Below are 27132 nucleotides of genomic sequence, written 5' to 3' on the forward strand. Positions count from 1 at the left end.
ATTGCTCCCTCCAAGCAATGCCACTCAATACCCTCACATCCTGCTTCAGAGGCAACCAAAGTGCTTGTTGCTCAATGTTCACCAATCATTCTGTAATCCTTCACTAGGGGACACAATTCTGGATAAGACTTTGGCCCAGAACTTGCTGGAGCAGTGCATCTAGCATTGTGTCGCAAGTTGAATTTCTTTCCTCACCCTTCAGCTGAAAAAAGGTTTGCATCGCAAATTGGTGGACAGCGAGTTGATAACGGAACAGCGAGGTCAACGGGGAATCATAGAGCTTGGTGAACAATGGGACCAACTGTCTATCTCCTTAAACAATGAGAGTAAAGGAGAATGATGGAGAAGGAAATAAGGTGAATTTGAGGTCAAATTAGATAAGGAGTGAGAAATAAAGAGAGGCAAAGAAAGATTGGATTCAGAGAGATAGACAAAAGTGTCAGAAAGGAAAAGAAAGAAAACAAATTTTAAATGTTAAAAACCTTGAGGAACAATTTACCACCTGCAGGAGTGAGACTCCACAGATTCAATTGTTCCCTTTCTGGGCCAAAGAGGTTGAGTAGCATTGTAGGAACAAAAATCACATCAGTGAAAGGGTCCTTACGACATTAAATACCAGCCCTTACTTTCTGCGGCGAATTTAATTTGTTTTAACAGCACAAATGCAGCAATTTTTGAAACTCATGGGGAACTTGGCGGCCAGATTCCGTTTGAGTGAGGCTCAAGGCGGAGCGATTTGCAGCACTTCGCAACTCATGGCATAGCTTTTCCTCGCCACAAATTACTGTATTTTTTACACTAACAGCAGCATGTGCATTTAACTAGCCATTATTTTCACAGCAAATTCTGGGCCAAAATCTGTAGGTATTTTTCCTTCCCCTCATCCAATGGAATATTTGTCTATCTAGAGTCCACAATTTATCAGGAATAACAGCTATTGAATTGGTTAATGTCTCTGTGGTTGAAGTAATCCAAATCACAGCCTTTTGTCTCTCAAATGGGTCATATTTTATTGTGGTATTCCAACTTTCTTGAACCTTCCCGTTCTGAGGGCATTATTGTGTAACGGCTCCACAATTGCCAGCAGAATCCCAGGTGGTTTTTGTTCGTGAGTGAACCGGGATAGTGTGACCCTGGTTATGCTGCTTCACCACGGTTTTTGGGGGGTTCTTCTGGTCTCCTACCACAGTTTCAGTGGGACACTGGGAATTTCAGGCCCTCATGAGTATCAGCAGACTAGTTATCAGGGAAGACACATCACACCGAGCCTGTTCTTGCTTATCTCCAACACACACACACACACACACACAGACACAGAGACACTGCATGTTTGCATCATAGCCATCAGGAGCAGTAACCTGGCTGATTTCCCCTTCCGCAGTCAATAAACAATGTAGGCTTTACCTTGGGATAGGCGCACATCAGCTGAGCTTCCTGTGAACAGGTGGCACGGCCCATGAAGGGAGGAGAGAAACAAATTTAAAGGACAAGTTAGCAAATACCATTTTAACACAGCTTCTGGTGGCTGGGCCTGAAAACAGGTCTGTTCTCTTCGGCAAAGAACTGTGTATGGAGTGGAATGGGAACAGTTGGAGTAAACGGAACAAAATAACTAAACGGGAGTGAGAGAAACACTTCAAGAATGAGCTCATTCAGCTCATACAATTCCTTGCTGTGACCAAAGCAGAGAGTTTGTCCCATGTGAAATAAGGAACATTTCTGTCTTTATTTCCATACAGTATTTGAGAAATGGTTAAAATGGAAGCTATCTTTCCTTATCAAATTTCAACATGGATACTGAAGTCAAGCTGCAGGAAAACAGTCCAGTTTGTCTTACCTGAAATTAAGCAAGTATGGAGGCCTCAAGGAGACATTTCCGTAATGTTAAACCATGTTTCCTTGTCCTGCTCTAGCAATTTAATTTGAACAAATTTTCCAGATCTACCTTTTTTATACTCTTTACTATCTTCTATATCCCTAAAAAAATCACTGCTCAGTTGTGTAATTTCAAGACATTAAAAGCTGTGGTTTCACATCATTCCTCATATCTTAGACGTCATACTAGAGACCAGCCTCAGGACTCTGCTCGGAACTGTGTGTGTGTCTCTCTCTTGTGCCTCAGCATCAGCAGTGGACACAGTACTCAAGGTGTGGACTTCCCAGAAGACTATATAGTTTGCGCATGGCTCCTTCTAACTCAAAGTCTTTTGCTTCCATCCGAAAATGCGAGCAATACATTCTAAGAGGAAAGGCAGTGAGTTCCTAGTGGGTTTTCTGACCTCGATAGCATGCCCTTGCCTCAAGGGCATCAGCTAGAGGTTCACTACAGCTACCAATCTACAGAAACTTCCCAGAGTGATCAGTATCTACAGGACTGCAGGTTGCGCTTGTTTGTACCAATTCCCCGCGGGAAGTAACTAAGCAAATGCCTCCAAAGGACAATGCAGGTTGAACATGGCTATTTCTCAGCATTTAAACATCACAACAGACTCCAGACCACAGATGAGCAATGCCACAAGAGATCTGTTCCTGGCATTGACCACCTCTGTGATGCCTTCCCGCTGGCAGCAGAGGTGTTGCTGGAGGACTTTGTGTCCCCTCCTGTCCCTGCCTGCACCAGGGCCTCCAGTGCAGTATTTGAAATCCTTAGTGCCCTCTCAGTATTTGCTGCAGCCATGTCTCTATTCACATGTTTTCCTGTTGTCTGTAGTCACAGTGCACCTAAGAACATAAGAAATAGGAGCATGAGTAGGCCCATTTGGCCCCTCAAGCCTGCTCCGCCATTCAATAAGATCATGGCTGATCTGATCATGGACTCGGCTCCACCTCCCTGCCGGCTCCCCATAAACCTTTACTCCCTTATCGCACAAAAATCTATCTCCGTCTTAAATATATTCAATGACCAAGCCTCCAAACAGCTCTCTGGAGCAGAGAAATCCATAGATTTACAACTCTGAGAGAAGAAATTCCTCCTCATCTCAGTTTTAAATGAGCAACTCCTTATTCTGAGACTATGTCCCCTAGTTTTAGTTTCCCCTATGAGTGGAAATATCCTCTCCACATCCACTTTGTCGAGTCCCCTCATTATCTTATAAGTTTCAATACGATCACCTCTCATTCTTCTGAACGCCAGTGAGTATAGGCCCAACCTACTCAACCTATCCTCATAAGTCAACCCCCTCATCTCCTGAATCAATCTAGTGAACCTTCTCTGAACAGCCTCCAATGCAAGCCACATCCTTCCTTAAATACGGAGACCTAAACTGTATGCAGTACTCTAGGTGGGACCTCATCAATACCCCTCTCCTTTAAGAAGTTCTGGCTGCCTTTAAGTGGTGTCGGAGATGCCCACTTTCCAGTACGGACCCCCCCGCCCACCCCACTGCCCCGTAACAGGCATGTAGCCAATGAATAGTGCAAGTAGCGCTGGCTGCACGCCTGACTCTGTATAATGAGCACACAGCACAAATATTACGTGCTGCCTGGGACAACACTAACAGATGCATGCAATGCATGCTCTGCCCCCACTATGAGGACATTTGTGGGTGCAATCTGATTTCTAGGCCTGTTGGTTTCTGTGGAATATCTACGGACAGGAAACAAGTGACAACCCTAACTGTTGCTTTGGTGGCACAGAAACTCAGAGCAGAGGGAAACATAGAAACATAAAAAATAGGTGCAGGAGTAGGCCATTCGGCCCTTCGAGCCTGCACCACCATTCAATAAGATCACGACTTTCCAGGCACCTGTACCACAAAACTTGATCTCATCACTGAGCCAACACAGCTCAAAGATGAATGCTTACATGGTTATCAAAGAAGTGGACTTTTCTCTCATTGGGAGGGTATTGGAACCAATGCTACAAACAAAATGTCTTAACTGCAACAACTTTCATTTATATAATGCTTTTCATGGCCCTGAATGCGTGGCCTCTATGACGCGTACGAGGTGCGCGCATGCCCATAGGGGCCGCGCAAATTCCAGGTTTAAGTATGCGAAGCGCAGGCACCTAAGCCTGGAACTTGTGATCGGCAGGTACTTCCGTGGAAATTATTGAGGTCGGAGGCATCGGCCCGCGGGAAATCTCCGACCACAAACTCTGGGCCAATGCTACAAAACATCCAGGGCAATTCACAATTGGGTGTGGGACTGAAACGAAAGTAAGGGGGGGTGGGGGGGAAGTTGACGGACAACCAAACAAAAAGGTAGGTTTTAGGGAAGCCTTGAAGGTGGGGAGAGATGTATCAAGTCATACCATTTCATAATGAGGGGGTATAGTTGCCAATAAAAAGCACAAAATAAAAAGCAAGAGTGTGGGAAAGTGAAATTATATAATTGTAGTGAAAGAAAACAGTGTCACTGCTACATCAAAGCAATTGTCAGGTAAAGAGTGAGAAGCAGACAATCTTTTCCTGTATCTTATTCGGCTGCACTGAACTGGAATGAAAATGGAGTTGTCAATGGTGATGACTTCTAACTGGCAAATGCGGAATACCATTTGGATTTCAGTGAGCGTGTCAAATTGCAACATCAATCATACACTTAGTTGTGATCTTTCAAGTTTCCGAGTATTGGTTTATAGCTTCATGTTATTTATGTGCAGTCAGGATTAATACAACAACAACTTGCATTTATATAGCATTTTTAACGTAGTAAAACTGCACAGGAGCCTTATCAGACAAAATTTGACACCGAGCTGCATCACAGGATATTTGGGCAGGTGAGCAAAAGCTTGTTTAAAGAGGTAGATTTTAAAGAGCGTCTTAAAGGAGGAAAGAGAGGTAGAGGTGGAGAGGATTAGGCAGGGAATTCCAGAACTTAGGGGCTTGGCAGCTAAAAGCACAACCGCCAATGATGGAGCGATTAAAATTCTGCATGTGCAAGGGGATAATTTGGAGGAGCGCAGATATAAGAACATAGTACATAAGAAATAGGAGAAGGAGTAGGCCATTTGGCCCCTCGAGCCTGCTCCACCATTCAATAAGATCATGGCTGATCTGATCATGGACTCAGCTCCACTTCCCTGCCAGCTCCCCATAACCCTTTACTCCCTTATCATTCAAAAATCTGTCTATCTCCGCCTTAAATATATTCAATGACTTAGCCTTCACAGCTCTCTGGGATATAGGATTACATGAATTTACAACCCTCAGAGAAGAAATTTCTCCTCATCTCAGTTTTAAATGGGTGGCCTCTTATTCTACTATGTCCCTAGTTTTAGTTTCCCTATGAGTTGAAATATCCTCTCTGCATCCACCTTGTCGAGACCCCTCATTATCTTAGAAGTTTCAATAAGATCACCTCTTATTCTTCTGAATTCCAATGAGTCGAGGCCCAACCTACTCAAGCTACCTTCATAAATCAACCCCCTCAGCACCGGAATCAACCTAGTGAACCTTCTCTGAACAGCCTCCAATGCAAGTATATCCTTCCTTAAATACGGAGACCAAAACTGTGCACAGTACTCCGGATGTCGTCTCACCAATACCCTGTACAGTTGTAGCAGGACTTCTCTGCTTTTATACTCTATCCCCCTTGCAATAAAAGCCAACATTTCATTTGCCTTCCCGATTATTTGCTGTATCTGCATACCAACCTTTTGTGTTTCATGCACAAGGAGCCCCAAGTCTCTCTGTACTGTAGCACTTGGCAATTTTTCTCCATTTAAATTATAATTTGCTTTTCTATTATTTCTGCCAAAGTGGATAACCTCACATTTTTCCACATTATACTCCATCTGCCCACTCACTTAGCCTGTCTGTATGCCTTTGCAGATTTTTTGTGTCCTCCTCACAATTTGTTTTCCCACCCATTTTTGTATCATCAGCAAATGTGGCTCCATTACAGTCAGCCCCTTCATCCAATTCATATTAATTAAGATTGTAAATAGTTGAGGCCCAGCACCGATCCCGGCAGCACCCCACTATTTCCAGTTGGCATGACCCATTTATCCCGACTCTCTATGTTCTGTTAATTAGTCAATCCGCTATCCATGCTATATATTACCCCAACCCGGTGAGCTTTTATCTTGTGGCACCTTATCGGATGCCTTCTGGAAATCCTAATACACCACATCCACTGGTTCCCCCTTATCCACCCTTCTCGTTACATCCTCAAAGAACTCCAGCAAATTTGTCAAACATGATTTCCCTTTCATAAAACCATGCTGACTCTGCTTCATTGAATCAAGCTTTTCCAAATGTTCCGCTACTGCTTCCTTACTAATGAACTCCATCATTTTCCCAACGACAGATGTTAGGCTAACTGGTCTATAGTTTCCTGTTTTTTGTCTGCCTCCTTTTTAAATAGGGGCGTTGCATTTGCGGATTTCCAACCTGCTGGACCGCCCCAGAATCCAAAGAATTTTGGTAGATTAAACCATGCATCCACTATATCTGAAGCCACTTCTCTTAAAACCCTAGGATGTAAGGCATCAGGTCCAGGGAACTTGTCCGCCTTTAGACCCATTATTTTACTGAGTACTATTTCTTCAGTGATAGCGATTGTATTAAGTTCCTCCCTCCCTATAGCCCCTTGATGTTTTTAGTGTCTTCTACCGTGAAGACCGATACAAAATATTTGTTCAACGTCTCTGCTATTTCCCTGTTCTCCATTATTAATTCCCCAGTCTGAGGGTTGTATGGTTGTACAGTTGGAAGAGGCTAGATAGTGGGCCGGGGAGTGGGTAGGGGCGAGGCCATGGAGGGATCTGAGAAGTTTCATTTAAAGTTGTAGCGTTTCTGTCCAAGGTAATTTATAGCCCAGCATCATATAAATGTCAAATCACCTAACCACACCATTACCTTTCATGACTGTTACACTATTATATTCATCATAAAAGTGGCTTTGTATTCATCTCAACAGGTTGTTTTCTGATGCATCCATCATGTATCAGTCCAAACAATTAGATAGTCGGTTGGTTCAGTTAGCATCCACTCAATAGGGTCAGCAAAAATCCATGTATTGTGTTCTCAGCACTTTCATTCTATCAATCTGAACATAGATTGTAGAGGTGAAAAACATAGAAAGGTTAGTGTCCTAACCCAATGCATCACCCCATCTCCCTATTAAAGTATGGGGCCATTTGGGGCGTTAACTTTTAACATTTTGATAAGTTAACGCTAGATGCAAACGATTGCTAACTTCTACTAAATTGGGCTTTAGCTCCCCAGGAAGATGGGGTGAGGGGTGAGGGGCGAGGGGCGAGGGGCGAGGGGCGAGGGGCGAGGGGCGAGGGGGGAGGGGGGAGGGGGGAGGGGGGAGGGGGGAGGGGGGAGGGGGAGGGGGGAGGATGGTAAACGCAGCACTAATGATCTCAATGGGGCGCTGCAGGGGTGCTAAGTGCAGAGCGCTATCCAATTTCAGGTGATTTGTATTCAGCAATCATCCTTCAATCCTTCACACTGACTAATTCCAGCTCTTAAAGGGGCAATAATATCAAGCTCGACCTGCTCATTTTCAGCTTGCTGCATTTCAGGGAGACCCGTGAGCTACTGAAGCAACTTTCTGGGATGGTCGCTGGAAATCCTCTTGCACGGGAGAGAACCAGGTGATTCAATGATATGGCAGTGGAGACGTTGGTGGGTACAGTGGAGAGAAGGAGGGAATTGCTGTTCCTTGCATCTGGAAGGAGGCCATCAACACCTGTCTTCAGGGCCATTGTGGAGAGAAGTGGCCGAGGAGGTGTCAGAAAGCACGGTTGTTGATCGACCCCTCACACACACACACGGGGTCCCTCTCTCTCTGTTCAGCAACCTCAGTTGGGTGGTCAAGGTGACTACAAGCTTCCAAACCTCCTACAAACCAGTTTCTGTATCTCTGTCTGTGCACACTGAGCAAACCAGCACTCCCCCACCAAACATGTGCAGCTACTCAAATTCTCATCCGCATCTCACGCCTTGCCTACATTCACAGCTATTCAACCATGTCAGGCATATCTCCCACATAGTTTAACTGCAGGAGCTCACTGACCTGGAGGAGGGAGTGCCGCAGATCATTGGCCCGCAGGTGATGGGCGCCGTGGCTGGCGGAGACATCGACCCCACTGGGGGCAACAGTATCTTTATCCTCTCTCCTTTTCTCATCCCACTTGCCCCTCACACCAGAAGGCTTTATCACTTTCCAACTGATCGTTTCTGCCTTCCTTGCCCCATGCCTGCCCCACTGCCCTCACCTTAACGCGAGTCTTGTGCCATTTATGCTTTCAGATAATCAGCCAGCAGATGTGCCACCTGTACCTGAACCCCCCGCCGCCCCCCCCCCCCCCATCACACTCAGGAGGGAGAAGAAAAGGAGGAGGACGACTCAGATGAGGACCTCAATGGGGAGGCCTTCACAAGGGTGATGGCCAGGAACTCTGACATCCTCGGCCTTTTGGCTAAGATCATGCGTAACTGACCTGACAGGGGAGTAACCACCATAACCCCAAGGTGGTTCTCCCTGGATCAGGAAGGTATATGCTTGCTTTTTTGGAAATAGGAGGTGGGTGGGGTGGCTTGACCCATCCACCTCCACGGAGGTGTGTGGGGGACCTGACCCATCCACCTCCATGGCACGAACCTGGTATTGCAGTACTTCCAGGAACGGTGCAGTGGCTCTAGGCCTTTTGGCTAAGAGCATTGGCGCAGAGTGATCCTTGATGTGTGCAAGGTGACCTCTGGCGTTTGTGATTTGACAAAGAATTGGAACGATTGGCTACGAATTTCAAAAAAAAAAATCATAGGTGCAATGGCAAAGGTGCCCGAAAGCCTCTCCGCTATGGTAAGGAGCACAGAGGAGTCCACCTCCAGCATTGCACCGAGCTCTGTACACACCATGCAGCCCATCATTGCCAGTGTGCAGATAATGGTGGACTCCCAGAGAGACCGTGCGGATCCAGACCTCATGACTCACGTCATGGGCCATGTCGCAGCTTCCATTGCAGCACAGGCAGAGACAACGCAATGTCTTAGTGCCATCAATCATTGTCTGCATGACAGCACTAAGTCTCAGACTGCTCTCATGCAGTCTCAGCTGGATGCCATGCAAGCTCTGACTGCTGCCATCACCGCTAGGTCCACCACAGTCGACTGGTTATCTCACTGTGTCGCAGCAGCCCACCAAACTGTGCTCCAGCAGATTGGTGGGGAGACTGAGGTGCTGTACCGGGGGAGTGGTGGTGGGTCAGTGCAGCAGGAACCTGTTGTCCTCTCTCAGGATGACAGCATTCCTGATCCCACCACTGCCGCTCCGCCATTGCACTTGTTGCTGCCTGTCACCCAGCTAGTCCAGACTGACGCCGCCCAGTCTGAGGCGGTACAGCCTACAGCCAGGCCTTCCAAGCCCAGAGCTGGTCGAGAGCGTCCTGCAAGGCCATCTATAGTCTCTGGCCCTGACATACAGCAGCCTTCCACCAGCCATGCCGCAGCCACAGGAGACACATTGCAGAGGAGCACTGGAATAGTCAAAGCAAAGAGAAGATATAAGGAAATGCACAAGGGTGATTGTTAAGTACATTTGTTTTTTATGATACTGTTAAATGTTATGACAATAACTTTAATTGGAAAATTGCATCTTTGCTATTGTCTCTCATTTCAGTTTTGGGGCTGTGGTATGGAAGAGCAAATTGATGTGCTGATGGGGACGTCCAGAGGAACCGGGAAGTGGGATAGAATTCACTGGAACCGAAGTCTGATAAGACAGTTGTGGATCACCCATGCAGAATCACGATTGACTGGCTACCTCCTCTAGCGCAGGCGTTGTTCCTGCTCCTCCTCCTGAGATGGTGGAGCTTTGCCTAATGGCAATGGCTGCGCCCTCATGATGGCCAAGTTGTGCAGCATGCAGCAGACAACGACAAAAAGGGACACCCGCTCAGCCGAGTCCTGGAGGGCTCCTCCCGAGCGGTCAAGGTAGCGGAACCGTTGCTTCGGCACTCTGATGGTCAGCTTAATGATGTTCCCAGTGGCGGCATGGCTTTCATTGTCCGAGTGCTGGGCAGGAGTGTTGGGGTTGCGGAGGGGAGTCATGAGCCAGGTGGAGAGCGGATAGCCCTTGTCTCTGAGCAGCCAGCTGCAAGTTTGATGTGGTGGCTGCAACAGAGCTGGCGCATAATGACGGCATTGTGGCTGCTGCCAGGGTAGCGGGCATTGACGGTGAGGATTCTGTGGTGTGGTCACACACCAGCTGCACAGTGAGTTCTGGAATACCTCAGTATTGTTATGCGGTGCTCACAAAGCGACGTGGGTGCAGTCGATGACACCATGGGGAAGCCCACTTATCTGGCAAAGCCACGTGCACACTCCAACTGTTTCGCTCTAGTCATGGGGGAGGAAATGTAATCCCTTCTCCTTCTGTACGGAGCATCTGTGACCTCACATCTAAAGCAGAGGGCACGCTGCAAACTCTGCATCGGGGAGAAGGGGCCAGAATTTCACCACGGGGGAGCAGGGATGCCGTGGCAGAAGCCCAGCACGGAAGCGGAGTGCCGGGCTGCAACGTCACGGCACGGACCCTGCGAATTAGATTAGGCAAGGCCGTGACCGGTAAGTTGCCCATTCTTTTTATGATATAAAAGTGCAGACCGCACCATCCCTTTTATTTCCAGCCCTCGAGCGGTGAGAGGCCCGGTTCACAACCAGCGAAGCTGGCGCGGACATCGCTTACGACGGCCTCACGGGGCGCTACCAAATTTTTTGCTACCGGGCGAAAATGGTTGGCTGTGCATAGTGATAATGTCATCGCCTGAGGCACTACAAACAGGAGCGAGGTGCTACCGGTTTGCGCTTCCGCTACCTCCCGCAGAATTTCACAAGAGGCGGTAGCGGCCCCCCCCCACCCCACCCCGGGCGAGAAGTCATTTGCGCCCCATGGGGACGCTAACGGGAGGCGCAAACTACGCAGACTTCTCCCTTTAAATAGCGCTCCTCCAGCCAATACCCGACTGAAACTTGACAGCTGAATCTGTCGTTGTCAGTGCCAGGTGAGAAGACAGAGGGCATGATGCCTGAAAGGGCGGTGGAGGCAGATTCCATTGTGGCTTTCAAATAGGAATTGAATAAGTACCTGAAGGAAAAGATATTGCAGGGTTAAGGGGAAAGGGCGGTGGAGTGGGGCATAGCTGAAGTGCTCTTGCAGAGAGCCGGCACAGGCTTGACGGGCCAAATGACTTTCCTTTCTGCTGTAACCATTCTAACCATGTCAAAGGATGCAGGCAGGTTGAGAAAGGATACTTTACCACAGCCACATAGGATTACATTGTGACTGATAAGAGCCATTTCAGTCCTGTGACAGGGGCGAAAACCTGATGGAGGGATTCAAACAGAGTTCCAAGAAAGGTGGGCATGGATTTGCGAGGCGACAACATGTTCAAGGACTTTGGAGAAGAAAGGGAGATGGGAGTTTACAAGGACAGAGGGGTCAAGGGTTGGTTTCTGATGATGGCAAGTTTGAAGGGGAAGGGGTTCAGTACCTGAGGAGAGAGGATCATTAACAATATCCGCTAACGTGGGAGTTAAGAAGGGAAGTTGAATGGTCAGCAGTTTAGTAGGAATAGAGTCAAGGAAATGGAAGTGGGCCTGATGGTCAAGATGAGCTCGGAGAAGGCATGAAGGGAGGTAGGAGAGAAACTAGAGAAAGATGCGGGTTCATGGTTCGGGCATCGTGCTCTCCTCTTCCACCCAGATACCTCCATCGTGCTCTCTCCCCCCGCAACTCCCCCTCCTCTCCAACCTCACCGAGCCTGCATCATGTTTGGTCGAGTTTAGGAATAACAGCCAGGGAGTTGATTTCAGAAAGGCAGAGGCAGTGTGATGCACATAATCAGAGGAGATCCCGAAACAGAAGTCACGATCCTATGCCACTATTCAGTCCTTTTAAATATAGGCCTCACGTTGGCCTCTCTCCAGTCCATGGGAATAAACCCAGCCCTCAATCAGCTTTATAAATATATGAGTCACTGGCTTGCATAATACAGCCCCCCCATGTGTTTTAGCACCCTAGGGCGAATACCATATGGGCCTGCAGCCCTGCTACTTATACGTTCACTTTTATATTCAGTTTTAAAATTACCTCTATGTAACAACACTGGTAGCTTCCCATCACGAAGACTGATGCATAATAAGCATTCAAATTTCAGCCGTAACTTGGGAGTCTACCCAAATCTGCCCTGCAGAATCCTTCAATGGTCTTGTACAATATGTAATGGCTCGCTGACCCCTATCATAGTTAAAATAGTGCGTGTGTTTTTGTAACAACCATTCTTAATATGTCGTACATGCCAAAGATTCAGGGAATACCTAGAATTATGTTAATTAGCTATCTCATTCTAAAAGGGACCTTGATGAAACATCTGATTATTATTTTGGTATAGTAAACAAGGCTTGGCCCCTCTTCGGCATTTAAAATCTATATTGAACAGCTGTTAAACCCATGAGTTGCTTTTTGATGAAAGCAGTCCAGACATGAACTATTGACCATTCCTCTCCCCCTTCAATTTGGTAGAACCTGTGAACCTATTCTCAAATGATGCCCGGGAATCCGTTTAAGGAGTGAGTGGGGATGAAATTGGCATGCTGTGCACGTCCCATTAGCGCCTCCGAGGGTGCTAACAGGGGACCCAGGGAACGCAGGGGGGGGGGGGAAGGGCGCTACCGGCTCCCATAAAATTGCCTGGGAGTTAGCGGAGGCGCAAAGCCGACAGCGCCCCCGCCGATGACATCATTGGCGTGCGCAGCGACCCGTTTTTGCACCGCGGTGGAAATTGGGCAGCGCCCCGTGAGGCTGCTGAGGATGATGTTAGCGCCAGCCTCGCGGGTCACAAACCTGGCTGCACCTCGATCGTGGGGCGAAATTGAAGGGCAGGTGCGTGGTGGCACCATTTTTATTTTTCAGACAACTTATCAGTCCGGCCTCGGTGATTTTTTCCACGGGGCCCTTGCTGCGATGGTGCAGCCCGGCACACTCCGCTTCGGTGCCAGGCTGCGGCCACATCACCCCGCATCCCTGGTGGCCTGTGGAGCCCCCTCAAAACCTCGGCAGAGCTCGCAGCATGCCCTCCCCTTTAACGGAAAGGGAGGGCCCTGTGATCGCGTTAGCGCTGCACAGAGAGGCCGCCTAGCGGTATGACTTGCACGTATTAGCGTCCGGAGATGAGGGGGTTGACTTATGAGGATAGGTTGGGCAGGTTGGGCCTTTACTCATTGGAGGTCAGAAGAATGAGAGGTGATCTTATTGAAACATATAAGATAATGAGGGGGCTCAACAAGGTGGATGCAGAGAAGATATTTCCACTCATAGGGGAAACTAAAACTAGGGGACATAGTCTCAGAATAAGGGGCCACCCATTTAAAACTGAGCTTCGGGGAATTTTCTTCTCTGAGGGTTGTAAATCTGTGGAATTCTCTGCCCCAGAGAGCTGTGGAAGCTGGGTCATTGAATATATTTAAGGCAGAGATAGACAGGTTTTTGAGTGATAAAAGGAGTAAAGGGTTATGGGGAGTGGGCGGGGAAGTGGAGCTGAGTCCATGATCAGATCAGCCATGATCTTATTAAATGGCGGAGCAGACTCAAGGAGCCAAATGGCCTACTCCTGCTCCTATTTCTTATGTTCTTATGTCCCAGATTCGCACCAGAGAGGAAGTGGAGCACCCGATATTGTGCTCCACTTCCTCTTGGGGGCGGCAACCACAATTTAGGTCGTGGAGCGGGACTTACGCACCAGGCGCAGGAAGTCCCGCCTCGTAAACATTACCATCCCCAAACAGGGCGATACGCAATATCGCCCCAGTGTCTTTAGAATGGCAGGGGAGGGGGAGGGGGAGGGGGGTGTGGAAGAGAAAGAGAAGAGAAAAAACACACGAGGTGGGGAGAACACACAATGGAGCTTCACAACAACACTTCATCTAAAGAAAAGCTGAAAGCACTATCAATCAAGTGACTTAGACAGATCACGTTAGCTTACAGCAGAAATACAGTGCAACCCTTGAACAATTAAATCTTTTACTATATCAGGAATCAGCTCATACAGCGTTAGCTTTGGAGACCAAACAAGAGTGAAAATCCACGTGTGCCAAAAGTTTAGCATACTTTTAAATGGCCCATAGTCAGCCATGTATCTTGAAACGGACCACTAAAGTTTAGTAACTAAACCCAGCAAATACACAAACAAGGGAGTATCTGAACCAATTATAGTTTTACATCCCCCCACCATGGTTTTGTACCAGTTCATTGGATGCAAGAACATGCTTCAAAAATATGCAGACAATGCCTCAAATATGATTAACAAAAAGGTTATAAATAGACTGACTATTATAATAAAGTCAAATGTGCAACAACGCATCAAGTTGATGTCTTCAACTTTAAATTTGAGCTATTTCTCCAGTTTTATTGCTGAATTCTCACATTCACGTTCTGTAGCTTTGCCTTCCATTTTGAAGCTATGTCTGACTTGCCCTTTCTCTTTGCCTCACGAAACGACTGACTAGGATTACTTTGGTATAGTAAACAAGGCTTTTCCCCTCTTCAGCATTTAATTTAATGGCTGTTAAAGCAATTAACTGCTTTTTGACAAAAGCGGTCCAGGTATGTATGAACTTTTGACTGTTCCCCTCCCCCTTCGTTTTGGTAGAACCTGTAAGGAGTTTCTCCAACCTGGATATACATACTGACAAAAAATTCCACCCAAAACGTTAACCAACCTTTCACTTTAAGATGCTGACTTACCTGTGTAGATTTCCTTTCCCCCCCTGCCCAAAATGGTAGATCTGTCATTCATTAATCAGTAAGAGCCTCAGCCTTGTTTGAAATTTAAATTCAAGAAGTTGTTGCACTATCAGTGGGTTTTCATTTCGAAAAAAATTCTAGGATATTAGTTGTGTTCTTTAATATATTAAAGGATCTTCCACCTTTCACTTCATCCCCATCATGACCTATCCTAAATCTCAGAACTTGGGTCATTAACATTAAGAGTGTGCACGCAAACCTGTTCCAGCACTCCAAGGGTGTCCGCTAGAATGGACACATGTGGAGTCCACGGGAGGAGGCACAGGCTGGATTGTCCAATGGTGGCATGAATTCCCCAAGTAGGAGAATGCTGCTCCCTTACTGGGAGGCCCGTATAGTAACGTCAATCAATCTTTCTGGGATCAGTTGCTATTTGAGCCTCATGCAGCCCTGTACAGTACATATGCCTGCTTCCTGCACTGGCTCACATAGACAGGATTTCCTTGGAGGGACCATGAGTAAATCACTCCCCGCACCCACGACAAGCCCCAAAATTGACATTGGGATGGGGGTGGCAGGCTGTCGTAATTTAAAGTGTTGCTATCAAAGGGCGGAAATCCACAGGGACAGGTTCCACCCCAATTTTCAGCCCCTCCGGTGCTACAGCTCCCGAATTCCATAAAGGTGGAATTTCTTGGCTCAACCCTGCAGCAGCTTTCAAGAAACTTACTTTGAACAGGAAATACAAAAAGTTCCAGAGGTTTCCACTGCTGTTGACTACTGTGCCAAGCAACTTCAGCGAAATAAAGAGAGAATTCTGCAACATTTCATGATTACCAGTCCTCCTAGAATAAACCAAATATCCCAATCGTGTTATTATTTTAAGTATTGAAATATTCTTCTTCATATGTGCTAAGCCTCTGGCACTTCAAATTCAACACCATTGCACAGATATCTTCCCCAGGTGGCAGTTACAATCTGTGTAAATGTAATGTTGTGTGCAAAGCAAAGAGAAATAGCTCCATTAAACAGCCAACGTTGGAAAGCTAGCAGATGAGCTGTGAAGTTATTAAAACTGTTTTCCAATTATTATATCATTGCATTAACACATCCAGTAACTTTCAATAATGCAGGATTACCTTTTTAGGATGATAAAGTCCAAACAAAGAGCCCAAACTGAAAAAGCCGTGAATCTTCAAGGGCACAGGCTAAAGATGAATGATAGATGAACAGCTCTGTTACTCAAAGCAATGAGGGTTTTTTTTTTTAATTTAACAACAGCTGCACTTACACCCAACACGATCTTACAAATAGAACATGACTAATGTAAATGCATTTTTATTTTCTTACCATCAGCGTTTTTAAAATGTCTTACTAACTGAAGCCCCGGTTGTTTATTCCTCTGTGCTCCCAAAACAGTTACCGTACTCCTGCACAAATGTGTTTTTTAAAAAGTCATCGACATGTTGGAATTCACAGCACTGTTCTTCAGCAGAACCTTCAGGCAGCCAGAGTGATAACGGCCGTGTAGACTGATTTTCTATTTATATATTTACCAAAGCTACAAATAGAACGATGGAGAGTGTGCAGCAAGCCACCGATAACACTGGCCATTGTTTTGATTTTTAACTTTCCAGGTCAGCAGCAGAGATAGGACAGTCTTTCATTCTATTTACATTGTTTTTCTCCTATTTTTCTCCCCTCCTCTGTTGAGGATGATGATTCACATTGGGGCATGAATCCCACACTCAGGTAATTAATTGTCCAGCACCTCATCGGCCTGACCACGAGCTTAATTCGCACCAAGTCCTGTTCACCCATCACCACTGTTCTCGCCGACCGACATTAACCCAAGGAGCAAGCTCTGGAATTCTCTCCCTAAACCTCTCTACTTCTCATTGTCCTTAAGACACTTCTTATAACCTACTTCTTTGCCCAAACCTTTGATCATCGGTCCTCTCATGTTGCTCGGTGTGGGGCTTTGTTTGATAATCACCCCTGTGAAATGCCTTAGGATGTCTTACCATGTTGAAGGCGCTATATAAATGCAAGTTTGTTGTTGTTGTTGTCCTTCATGTATTGGCCCGATAGTGACCATCAGCAGGCTATTTGACTCTGGGGTAAAAGCGGACAAAATCACAGCTAAGCCCATTCCTGTCTGCACCCAGTATTCCAATAGGGGTCACTGAATAGCAATCAGTACTAGGAAACCTCACACATGGGCGCTAAGGACAACTGTTAGTGATCAACTGTAGCCACACTGGGAAAGTTACCTCTGTACTGGCAGTGAACCCACTAGGCCATCAGCGAAGCTCAAGCCTTAATTTCAATAAAAACAGATCAAAGATATAAAATAGACAATTTCCCTCAGTAAAAGAAAATCTACAGATGTAAGAACATAAGAAAATAAGAACATAAGAAATAGGAGGAGTAGGCCATACGGCCCATTTAATAAGATCATGGCTGATCATCGACCTCAACTCCACTTTCCCGTCCGATCTCCATATCCCTTGATTCCCCTGGACTCCAACAATCTATCGAACTCAGCCTTGACATTCAACATCCACAGCCCTCTGGAGCAGAGGATTCCAAAGATTCACAACCCTCTGAGGGAAGAAATTGCTCCTCATCTCAGTCTTAAATGGTGGACCCCTTATCTTGAGACTATGTCCCCTAGTTGTAGACACTCCAGCCAGGGGAAACGACCTCCCAGCATCTACCCTGTCAATCCCCCTCAGAATCTTGTATGTTTCAATGATGTAAGGTTGCAAAATTTGTGGGAACCCCCCACCCAAGTGTTTGGACTCATTGAAAAGGAAATTCGATTTGGGACTATCAGACAGAAAGTTTGAGATCCTAAGATGCCTATGGAAGAAATATGAGTTTTAACTGAGTTTGGGATTTTAAGAGATGCAAGGGTCTGCAAAGGAAAAGGACTACAAAAACCAGGGGGAACATTAACCTCTGAAAAGACCATTTTTGGGTATTGGAGCTGTCTGGGATATTCGAGCTAAAACACATTGTCTGGAGAATTGTGTAAACTCAGAAGCCCTTCTTCCCAGGAGAAATTAACATAGCAACAATCAACCCAGAGATAGCCAGCCATAGCTCTAAGAATGAAATCCATCCAGCGCATGCATAATGTTAATAGCCCATCCAGCCCACATGGAAAACCTAGGCCTTGGCACACAACGTAAATACCAAAACTAATTTTCCCAATCGAAAAACGAATTCAACAGATTGACACATCCGAAACGAGTTATCATTAACAAGCCTGCCAAAATATGACAAAGAATTACTAAGCCCACCAAAATTAAGACAAAGAATTGAGATTGATTTGACGCACAGATTAGAACAGCTCCCAAAGTATAATTGGGGTCCTATTTCACGGGTCGAGAGAACAGCTTTCTGAGAACAACTTTCAGAGAGATCAACGTCTTCAGCCTCAACGACACTCCTGGGCTACACTGCTCTGCCACCGAAGAAAGAAGAAGAACCTCATTGAACCGGCAGAGAAAAGCAGTTCCCAGTAACTTCGGACATCATCATCATGATAACAACTGACCACAGCCAATGTGGTAACATCGAACCACAGCGATCGACAAATCCTAAGAAAAGACTCAAAAAGAAACCAAAGATTCGAAAGTTTCCACTCTAGGATCTGTTCCTAGCTACCAACAGGTGAAACATTACCTAAAAGAACTTAAGAACCTACTGCTAATGGAAGGAAGCGGGTACTCACCCCATAAATCCAATACGTGCCCTACCGCATCAGCGGACACCACCCAACTGAAGACGATGCAGTAAGAAGTCTTCCACGACGTTCGGGGTACGGCAAGCAGAACCTACAGAGTCCAGCGAACCCCGAACGAACACTTAATGACAATAAAAGGATTGGTGAGCATAATCCCTGTTTGCCCTAGAGTTCAACCTAGTCAGAGTTAGGTATTGGGAGATGGGAGATGTATTATTTTCTGTAACCCCTTTTGAATGTGTGATAAAGTGTTCCTTGTTCTAGTGATTGAATGTTTTGACATTGTACTTTCTTTTCCTTAATAAAATCGAAGTTTCTTGCACCAAAACCAGTTGTCTCTTACACTTTGTCACATCCCCAAATAAATCCAAAGTCTAGAACCCAGGGAGTGGGAGCGATTCGAACCGCTCAGAAGGTCAGAGGTGAACCTGGCCCCCCGAGACCACCCCCTACAGAATGGCGACCACGGCAGGACTTTGGTACAAAGGATGTGATGCAGAGAGTACTGTTTTGGAGGAAAGAACTAAGATGGAAGAGAGGATTTTCTCTTATGTTTATAAGAAAGTGAATGTCACTAAGAAATGGGTGCTTGGTCTGTTGCGTGCTGAGTGTCCGGGAGACGCTGCAGCCCAGTGGACTGCAAGCAAAGACCATAAGGAATCAGTAGAAAAGGCAATTTGGTTGGTCTGCTTACAGCAACAGGTCCAGCTCCGAGACAGGAAAGTTGAGTCACTGCAGGCACAACTGTGGGAATGTGCAGAAAAATCACATGAAAGGGCTCTGGCAGGAGAAAGGTTATGGGGAGAACTACGTAAGCTGAAGCTAAGAAAAACTCAGCTAATGGAAAGGTTCAAGAACAGCCAGGATTACTTTCAGTATCAGGTCACGGAGGCTAAGAATAATGAAAAGGTACTATGGGAAGAGAATACTCGCCTTACCCTTAGTAAAAGAGCAGGAGGAGAGACTAAGAGATGTACATGCAGCTTACAAAGTAGCCAGCACTAATAGGTTTGAGTCAGGAGACCACTGTCCCTGTCAGCAACAAATCAAAAGTTTAATCCGTGCTCTGTCTAAGGCCAAAGACATGGTATGCCGAATAAGCCCAGGTGTGGCCCGGGTAAACTTGGAAGAGAAGGAGGAAACTTCAACCACCATCCGTGCCGCCGGTGTTGGTACCGGCTCGGCAGCAGGAGGGGTGAACGAGTTGCGGGGCGGACATGGATAGTGGACCACCACCACCTGTGGCACCGAGTTTCAGCTCGGTTTGGCAGCAGGGAGAGGTGGGCGAGCCAGAGCCAGAGACGGGGCCGATGTGCCCGGTCCGGCAACAAAGGTTTGGCCCGCCTGGCGGTGGTGGGGGCCAGGGGCCCCTAGAAAATCAGTTCATGGTTCCCCACACTACCCAACAGCTTAGGGCTATGATAGGTCACCTGAGTAAGCTCAAGACCCCTCGGTCCACTTTATGGAAGTGGAACAGGTAGGGGGATATTAATGGGTGCGATGATGCCGAGGTAGCAAAAATGTTCCTCCTCTCACTGGATGGCAAGCTGTATCAGTCCCTCTCTGACGAGAGTAAAAGGGGGCAGAGTACAAATGCTGCCATCCGGGAGGACATTTTGGAAGCCATGGGCTGTAATGACGGGAGTCCCTTCTCCTAAGTGGAAAAGACAGTGCAGCTCACATGGGAAACCCCCACAGGCTTTCGCAGACAGACTGTGGCCTGTGTACCAGGGCGTCTGTGATGGGGCTCTCGACCGGGATAACCTAACCCAGTACAAGAGAGCCCGCTGGCTCCGAAGCCGAGTGGCAAACAGCTCACCACGGATCAAAGCGAAGGCTGAGGCCTGGTTTGACCCGAGAGATCCCCGTGCCACCGAGGAGGTAGTGGTCAGGCATCTGACCCTAGCCCACTGGAGCAGCAGAAGAATGGAAGAGCACCCACCCAAAGGAAGGGTCCACAAAATCAGACCTAGTCAGGATAAGAGGGAATGGCACCAGGAAGGGGGCAACCCCTCCGATACAAAGCGTACCTGCTTCGGGTTCAGGGAGAGTGGGCACTGGAGAAAGGACTGCAGGAATCCATGGAAGAGTAGCGCAGGGAAGAATTCTCCAGCTCCTGTCCAAAAGACTGAGACTGGAAAACCAGTCTCTGCACACACGTTTGAGACATTTATGACTGCGCTCCAAACAATGCTAGATGGCCCTTGGAGGGTAGCCGCCGCCACTGGTACCGAAATCCCATCTGCCCCATCCCATCTGAAACAGTGACTAGAACAGGCACAGCCTGTTCACCTGCGTTCGCTAGAGTACGATGCATGGGGGAGACCGACCGTTCAGTTGGAGGTGGCGAAGGTGAAGAGGACTTATCTGCTGGATATTGGTGCATCAAATGCCCTTGTCTATGCAGCTAACCCCGCTGCCCCACCTCTGTCTAACGGGGTCCCATACAGCTTAGTGGGTTTCACAGGCACCAAGCAGGTTGGCCCATTCTCCGTTCCGCTCTTTATCCATTTGGGGACACTTCACACCAAGTGGACTTGTGTCCTAATGAAGTAGGAGCAGGACGGGAAGGGGATTCTAGGGACCGATTTCATTCTGGGCCACGGGATCCTAGTGGATTTAAGGAAACATTGTCCTTGGGGGGGCAGTGTGTACGGGACAGCAGAGTGAGGTGGTGGTTATCCCAGAAAAACGGGGCAAGGGGATAGTGTGCACCATGAAGCCAAAGGAGGGTTACGACCATGAATCACTGGTCAGTAACACCCCGAGGGAATACCAAGAGTATGTGAGGGCAAACCTTGCAGCCTTTGCCACTCACAAACACAATTGTGGAAGGATAAACGGGGTCGAGGTTAGCATAGATGGAGACCCCATGACCCGACTGCAAAAGTAGTACAATTTCCCCAGGGAGGCAGAGGCAGACATGGAAGCAGCCTTGGGTTCCTTGGTTAGGCAGGGGGTATTGAGACCAATAGCCACCCATGTGAACTCCCCATTGTGGCTGGTTAAGAAACGGGACAACTCCTGGAGAGCCACGGTGGACTATCGAGTACTCAACCGTAACATCTCCGCCTGTGCACCCACGTTTGCTGCCGACGCCGGCCTCACTGGAAGTATCCCAGCCTCCGCAACCACCTTCACAGTGCTGGATACTTCCAACGGGTTTTGGTCCACCCCTTTACCTTTAAAAGCCAGCAATACACTTGGAACTGTCTCCCTCAGGGCTTCCATAACAGCCCTCGCATTTTCCACAAATGTATGGCCAACTGTTTAAAGAACATCAGTAGACCCCAGCAGTTGGTACAGTATGTGGACGACATGCTCCTATTCACCGATGAGGGGGAGGAGCATAGCCCACTGCTGGCTGAACTGCTGGAGCTACTGAAGGAAAAAGGGTTTAAAGTTAATCCCAAGAAGGCACAGATCGGCCAGAAGGAAGTAAAATTCCTGGGACTGGCTGTGCGTGCTGGGGAAAGAGCCATTGACAAAGCTAGAAGGGAAGCAGTGCAGAAGTTACCAGCCCCCAACACAGTAACAGGAGTAAGATCTTTTCTAGGGCTAACCGGGTATTGCAGAGATTTCATTGAGGATTATGCAGCCACAGCAGCCTCTCTGTTCCGACTCCTACACAAGGGAGTGGAGTGGGATTGGGACGAAGGTTGCGAGGCAGCATTTATCCAACTCAAGAAAGACCTGCAGACCGCGGCAGCTTTAGGGGCTATTGATGGGGAGAGAGAGTTTTTCCTGGAAGTAGCAGCCAGCGGGGACAGTCTGAGCGCAGTACTGCTCCAGGAGCGGCACGACCGGCTGAGGCCAGTGGTCTACTCCTCCAGGATACTCACTGACGTGGAGAAGGGGTACTCCAACTGTGAGAGGCACCTCCTAGCCACTCACTGGGCTGTGAAAAGATCACTGATCTTCACAGGGGGGTCCCCTATCACACTCCTCACCCACCATATGCCCACCCAAATGCTCCTGAACGAGAGAATCAAGGACGGGACAGTGAGCAGTGCCCGCATTGCGTGCTGGACCCTACTCCTCTCCCAGATGGACCTAAGGGTAAAATGTCTCTGTGAGCCGAGGTTCACAGCCAACATGATCTATCCAGGGATCTATCCCACCGGTGTTCCAGAGAAGGGAAATTAACACAGGCTTTCGGGCCGGGTTACACCCCACAGGCCGAGAAATCTATGTAAATGGTTCAAGCACAGTATCTGTGGGTGAACGACTCTCAGGCTGCAGAGTTTATGACCCGGAGGCAGGCATTGCCCTGGCGATTAAACTCCCCAGTACTATATGAGTGTCCAGCATGCTGAACTGTCGGCGGTGGTGTACGTGGTCACACACCCAGAGGAATTCCCTACCCCGTACACGATTTGCTCGGACAGTGTGTTCACATGAAATTCGTGTACGGAATACCTGGCTATCTGGTCCCGTCAAGGATACACATCTGCAGACAGGTGACCCCTAGCGATTAAGCCTTTGCTGGAAAAGATCATGGCAGCCGTAGGGGAGGAAGGGAAGGTATATATATGTGATATCTTCACATAGCACAGCACACACAGCTTCCTAACATGCAGGCTGCTCTCTCGGAACTCTCCGGAAAGCCTGTTCTGTTTAATGATTAACTATATAGTTGCAATACACAATACATCCACATCCACAGTATGGTGCTACAAGCATTACAAGCTTACAGTCATTACACTTCTCCCTCCTTAATGAAAAAAGCCATCATAACAAACATCATAAATAATTTTCAATTTTTATACATATTTACAAATTTAACTTTACCACTTGTTTTCTGTTTTGAAGAGAATACCTTCGCTCTCGAACAGAACCTTCCAAACATGGTATTGATTTCACACTCATTTGAGACTCATCCTGAGGAACATTTTCCTCCCTATTGGGTGTAACTTGTGATGGGGAAGGCAATCTAGACATTGCATCAGCATTTCTGTGATCAGCTGATCGTCTGTATTCAATATCATATGTATATGCTGACAAAATCAAAGTCCATCTCTGCATTCAGGCTGCAGCTAATGTCGGAACTGGGGACTTTGGATGGAGGATTGCTGTTAGGGGCTTATGGTCCGTAACGATGGTAAATTTACTACCATACAAGTATTTGTGAAACTTCTTGACCCCAAAAATTAATGTGAAAGCTTCCCTTTCAATTTGAGCATAATTACTCTCACTGGCACTGAGACTGTGGGAAGCAAAAGCAATTGGTCTCTCCTCCCCACTAATTAATACATGAGAGATTACTGTCCCAACTCCATATGGAGAGGCATCACATGCTAGCTTAATCTTCTCAGATATGTCATAGTGAACTAACATGGTGCTCTCTACCAATTTGTTTTTACACTCCTTGAATGCAGTTTCGCATTCTTTTGACCACTTCCACTAGACCTGTTTTTTCAAAAGTTCATTCAGTGGATGTAATACTATAGCCAAATTTGGTAGGAACTTCCCATAGTAGTTCAAAAGACCCAAGAATGAACGAAGTTCAGTGACATTCCTGGGAGTTTGTGCATTTCTAATTGCGCCAATTTTTCCATGGTTGGATGTGAACCAGTTTGTCTACTCTGTACCCTAAGTACTCCACTGAGTTTGTAAATAACTCACACTTAGGAGCAGACACTCGTACTCTGTGCTTCTCTAGCCGTTTGAGGACTTCATTCAAAATGTTATTATGAATTTGCCTATTTTTTGCTGAAATTAGCATGTCATCCAAATAACATACTAACCCTTCAATACCTTGCAAAATCTGGTTCATCACCCCTTGGAATATGGCAGTGGCGGAAGACACTCCAAACGGTAGCCTATTAAACTGATATAGGCCTAGATGAGTATTTATAGTCAAACATGACTTGGACTCCTCATCTAGTTCAAGCTGAAAGTAGGCATTGGTAAGATCCAGTTTTGAGAAGATCTGACCACCTGTCAGTGTTGTGAACAAATCTTCTATATTCGGCAATGTATTGGGGACATTACCCTCTGGAACCTGGTTTACGGTTACCTTATAATCACCACACAATCTTACTTTACCATCAGGCTTAGGTACAACAACAATGGGTGTAGCCCAATTACATCGATCTATCTTACAAATAATGTTCTCAGTCTCTAGTCTTTTGAGTTCTTGCTCAACTTTCTCCTTGAGTGCATATGGTACAGAACGTGACTTGTAGTAAACCGATCTAGCATCCTTCTGTACCCTGGCACTCGCCTTGAAGCCTTGGATCGGACTGCCCATTTCACAGAACACCTTCGGATACTGCTTGATAACTTCTTCCATTGATAAAAATCTCGCTTCCACACAGAAAATCTTCCTCCAATCCAGCTTTAGTGAGCTCAACCAATTTCTTCCTAGTAAGGCAGGCTTGTTGCCTTTCACTACTATTACACAAGAACATAAGAATTAGGAACAGGAATAGGCCATCTAGCCCCTCGAGCCTGCTCCGCCACAACAAGATCATGGCTGATCTGGCCGTGGACTCAGCTCCACTTACCCGCCCGCTCCCCGTAACCCTTAATTCCCTTATTGGTTAAAAATCTATCTATCTGTGATTTGAATATATTAAATGAGCTAGCCTCAACTGCTTCTTTGGGCAGAGAATTCCACAGATTCACAACCATCTGGGAGAAGAAATTCCTTCTCAACTCGGTTTTAAATTGGCTCCCCCGTATTTTAGGCTGTGCCCCCTAGTTCTAGTTTCCCCGACCAGTGGAAACAACCACTCTGCCTCTATCTTGTCTATGCCTTTCATTATTTTAAATGTTTCTATAAGATCACCCCTCATCCTTCTGAACTCCAACAAGTAAAGACCCAGTCTACTCAATCTATCATCATAAGGTAACCCCCTCATCTCCGGAATCAGCCTAGTGAATCGTCTCTGTACCTCCTCCAAAGCTAGTATATCCTTCCTTAAGAAAGGTGACCAAAACTGCACGCAGTACTCCAGGTGCGGCCTCACCAATACTCTGTACAGTTGCAGCAGGACCTCCCTGCTTTTGTACTCCATCCCTCTCGCAATGAAGGCCAACATTCCATTCGCCTTCCTGATTACCTGCTGCACCTGCAAACTAACTTTTCGGGATTCATGCAAAAGGACCCCCAGGTCCCTCTGCACTGCAGCATGTTGTAATTTCTCCCCATTCAAATAATATTCCCTTTTACTGTTTTTTTTTCCCCCAAGGTGGATAACCTCACATTTTCTGACATTGTATTCCATCTGCCAAACCTTAGCCCATTCGCTTAACATTGCCCATTGCCTATTAGAGGAAAGTTCTGAAATTGATCTTTATATTTCACCGGTACGATGATACGGCCTACTACAGGAATTTTCTCTCCCGAGTAGCCTCGCAGCTCTATCTTGGATTTCTCCAGTTGGAAATCACGCAATTTGTCACGGTACAGTGACTCCGGTACTACACTCACGGAGGTACCCGTGTCAATTTCCATTGGTATCTTGAATCCCACAACATCTATGTGGATTTTGATGCTTTCCGAATCGCTGTCCATTAACCTCGTGCTCCTGATGACGTGTAACTCTAACATCTCCTCGTCCTGTTGTTGTTCTTCCATGCTATGAAGTCTCTTTGGATTTTGACTCATAGCTTTGAACGCTGGACTCATAGCTTTAAAAACTGGTTTACCCTTCAGTCGGCATGCCTTCGCAAGATGCCCAGTCTTTCTGCAGAAGAAACACTCTGCCTTCATGTATGGACAACTTTGAGCAATGTGTTGTCCCAGGCACCTATAGCACAACTTCGACGCTCTGTTAGAATTTCTAGTTTCTGAGACTTTCGGCCATGGTCGTCTTTTACTTTGAACCTGCTGGTGATTTACCTCGGTTGACTGACGATCGTAATCATTATTTAATTCTCGGGAATATTGTTCAGCCACGCTCATCGACCTCGCTGTCTGACAAGCAATCTCAAAAGTTAAGTCATCTGTCGTCAATAACTTCCTTCTGATCGCATCATTTTTCAACCCACAAACAAAACGATCCCGAAATGCTCGGTTTTGAAAGTTTCCAAAAATTACAGTGCATCGATAGCTTTTTTAATGCTATGATGTAATCAGCGATACTTTCATCTGCCTTTTGATTCCGAATCCCAAAACGATAGCTTTCAGCAATTTCTAACGGTTTGGGGTTATGGTGCTGCTCCAGCTTCATTAAAATCTCTAAGCGTTGTGTCCTTTGGCTCGTCAGGCACTAGCAGATTTACAAGGGTTTCGTATAATGCCGGACCTGCCTCTGATAAAAAAAATCGCTTTCTTATGTTCCAACACAGCCTGGTTCTGGACTGCATTGTCTGGAACTTCGATTATGTTATTTACAATGAAATACATTTCTAGCCGATCCACATATGCTTTAAAACATTCCTGGTCGTGTCTATATTCACCCAAATATCCGATTACACCTGCCATTTTAAACTCTAGCTGTTCACACCATGTGCTGTTTTTTTTAAACCTCGGATTTTTGTAGCTTTTTTCAGAGACAGAAACTTCCAAAGTCTTCTGTCGACTGGCTGAATCCTTCACCAACAAAATTTAAGCTTTAAACATCCGAAAAATATCCCATCTCGCCGCCAACTGAGATATCTTCACATAGCACAGCACACGCAGCTTCCTAACATGCAGGCTGCTCTCTCGGAACTCTCCGGAAAGCCTG

At 46.7% G+C, this 27132-nt stretch overlaps 1 protein-coding gene and 1 pseudogene across 1 annotated transcript in view; one reads left to right on the plus strand and one right to left on the minus strand.

The window, feature by feature from the left end:
- lrrc1 (leucine rich repeat containing 1) overlaps window positions 1–27132 on the minus strand; it is a 390137-nt gene that overhangs the window by 163078 nt on the left and 199927 nt on the right. The gene's annotated exons all lie outside the window — the stretch shown is intronic.
- LOC139267647 (U2 spliceosomal RNA) lies at window positions 8358–8596 on the plus strand (annotated as a pseudogene).

This window comes from Pristiophorus japonicus, chromosome 7 (genome assembly GCF_044704955.1).
Source record: "Pristiophorus japonicus isolate sPriJap1 chromosome 7, sPriJap1.hap1, whole genome shotgun sequence".
Taxonomy (NCBI): Eukaryota; Metazoa; Chordata; class Chondrichthyes; family Pristiophoridae; genus Pristiophorus; species Pristiophorus japonicus.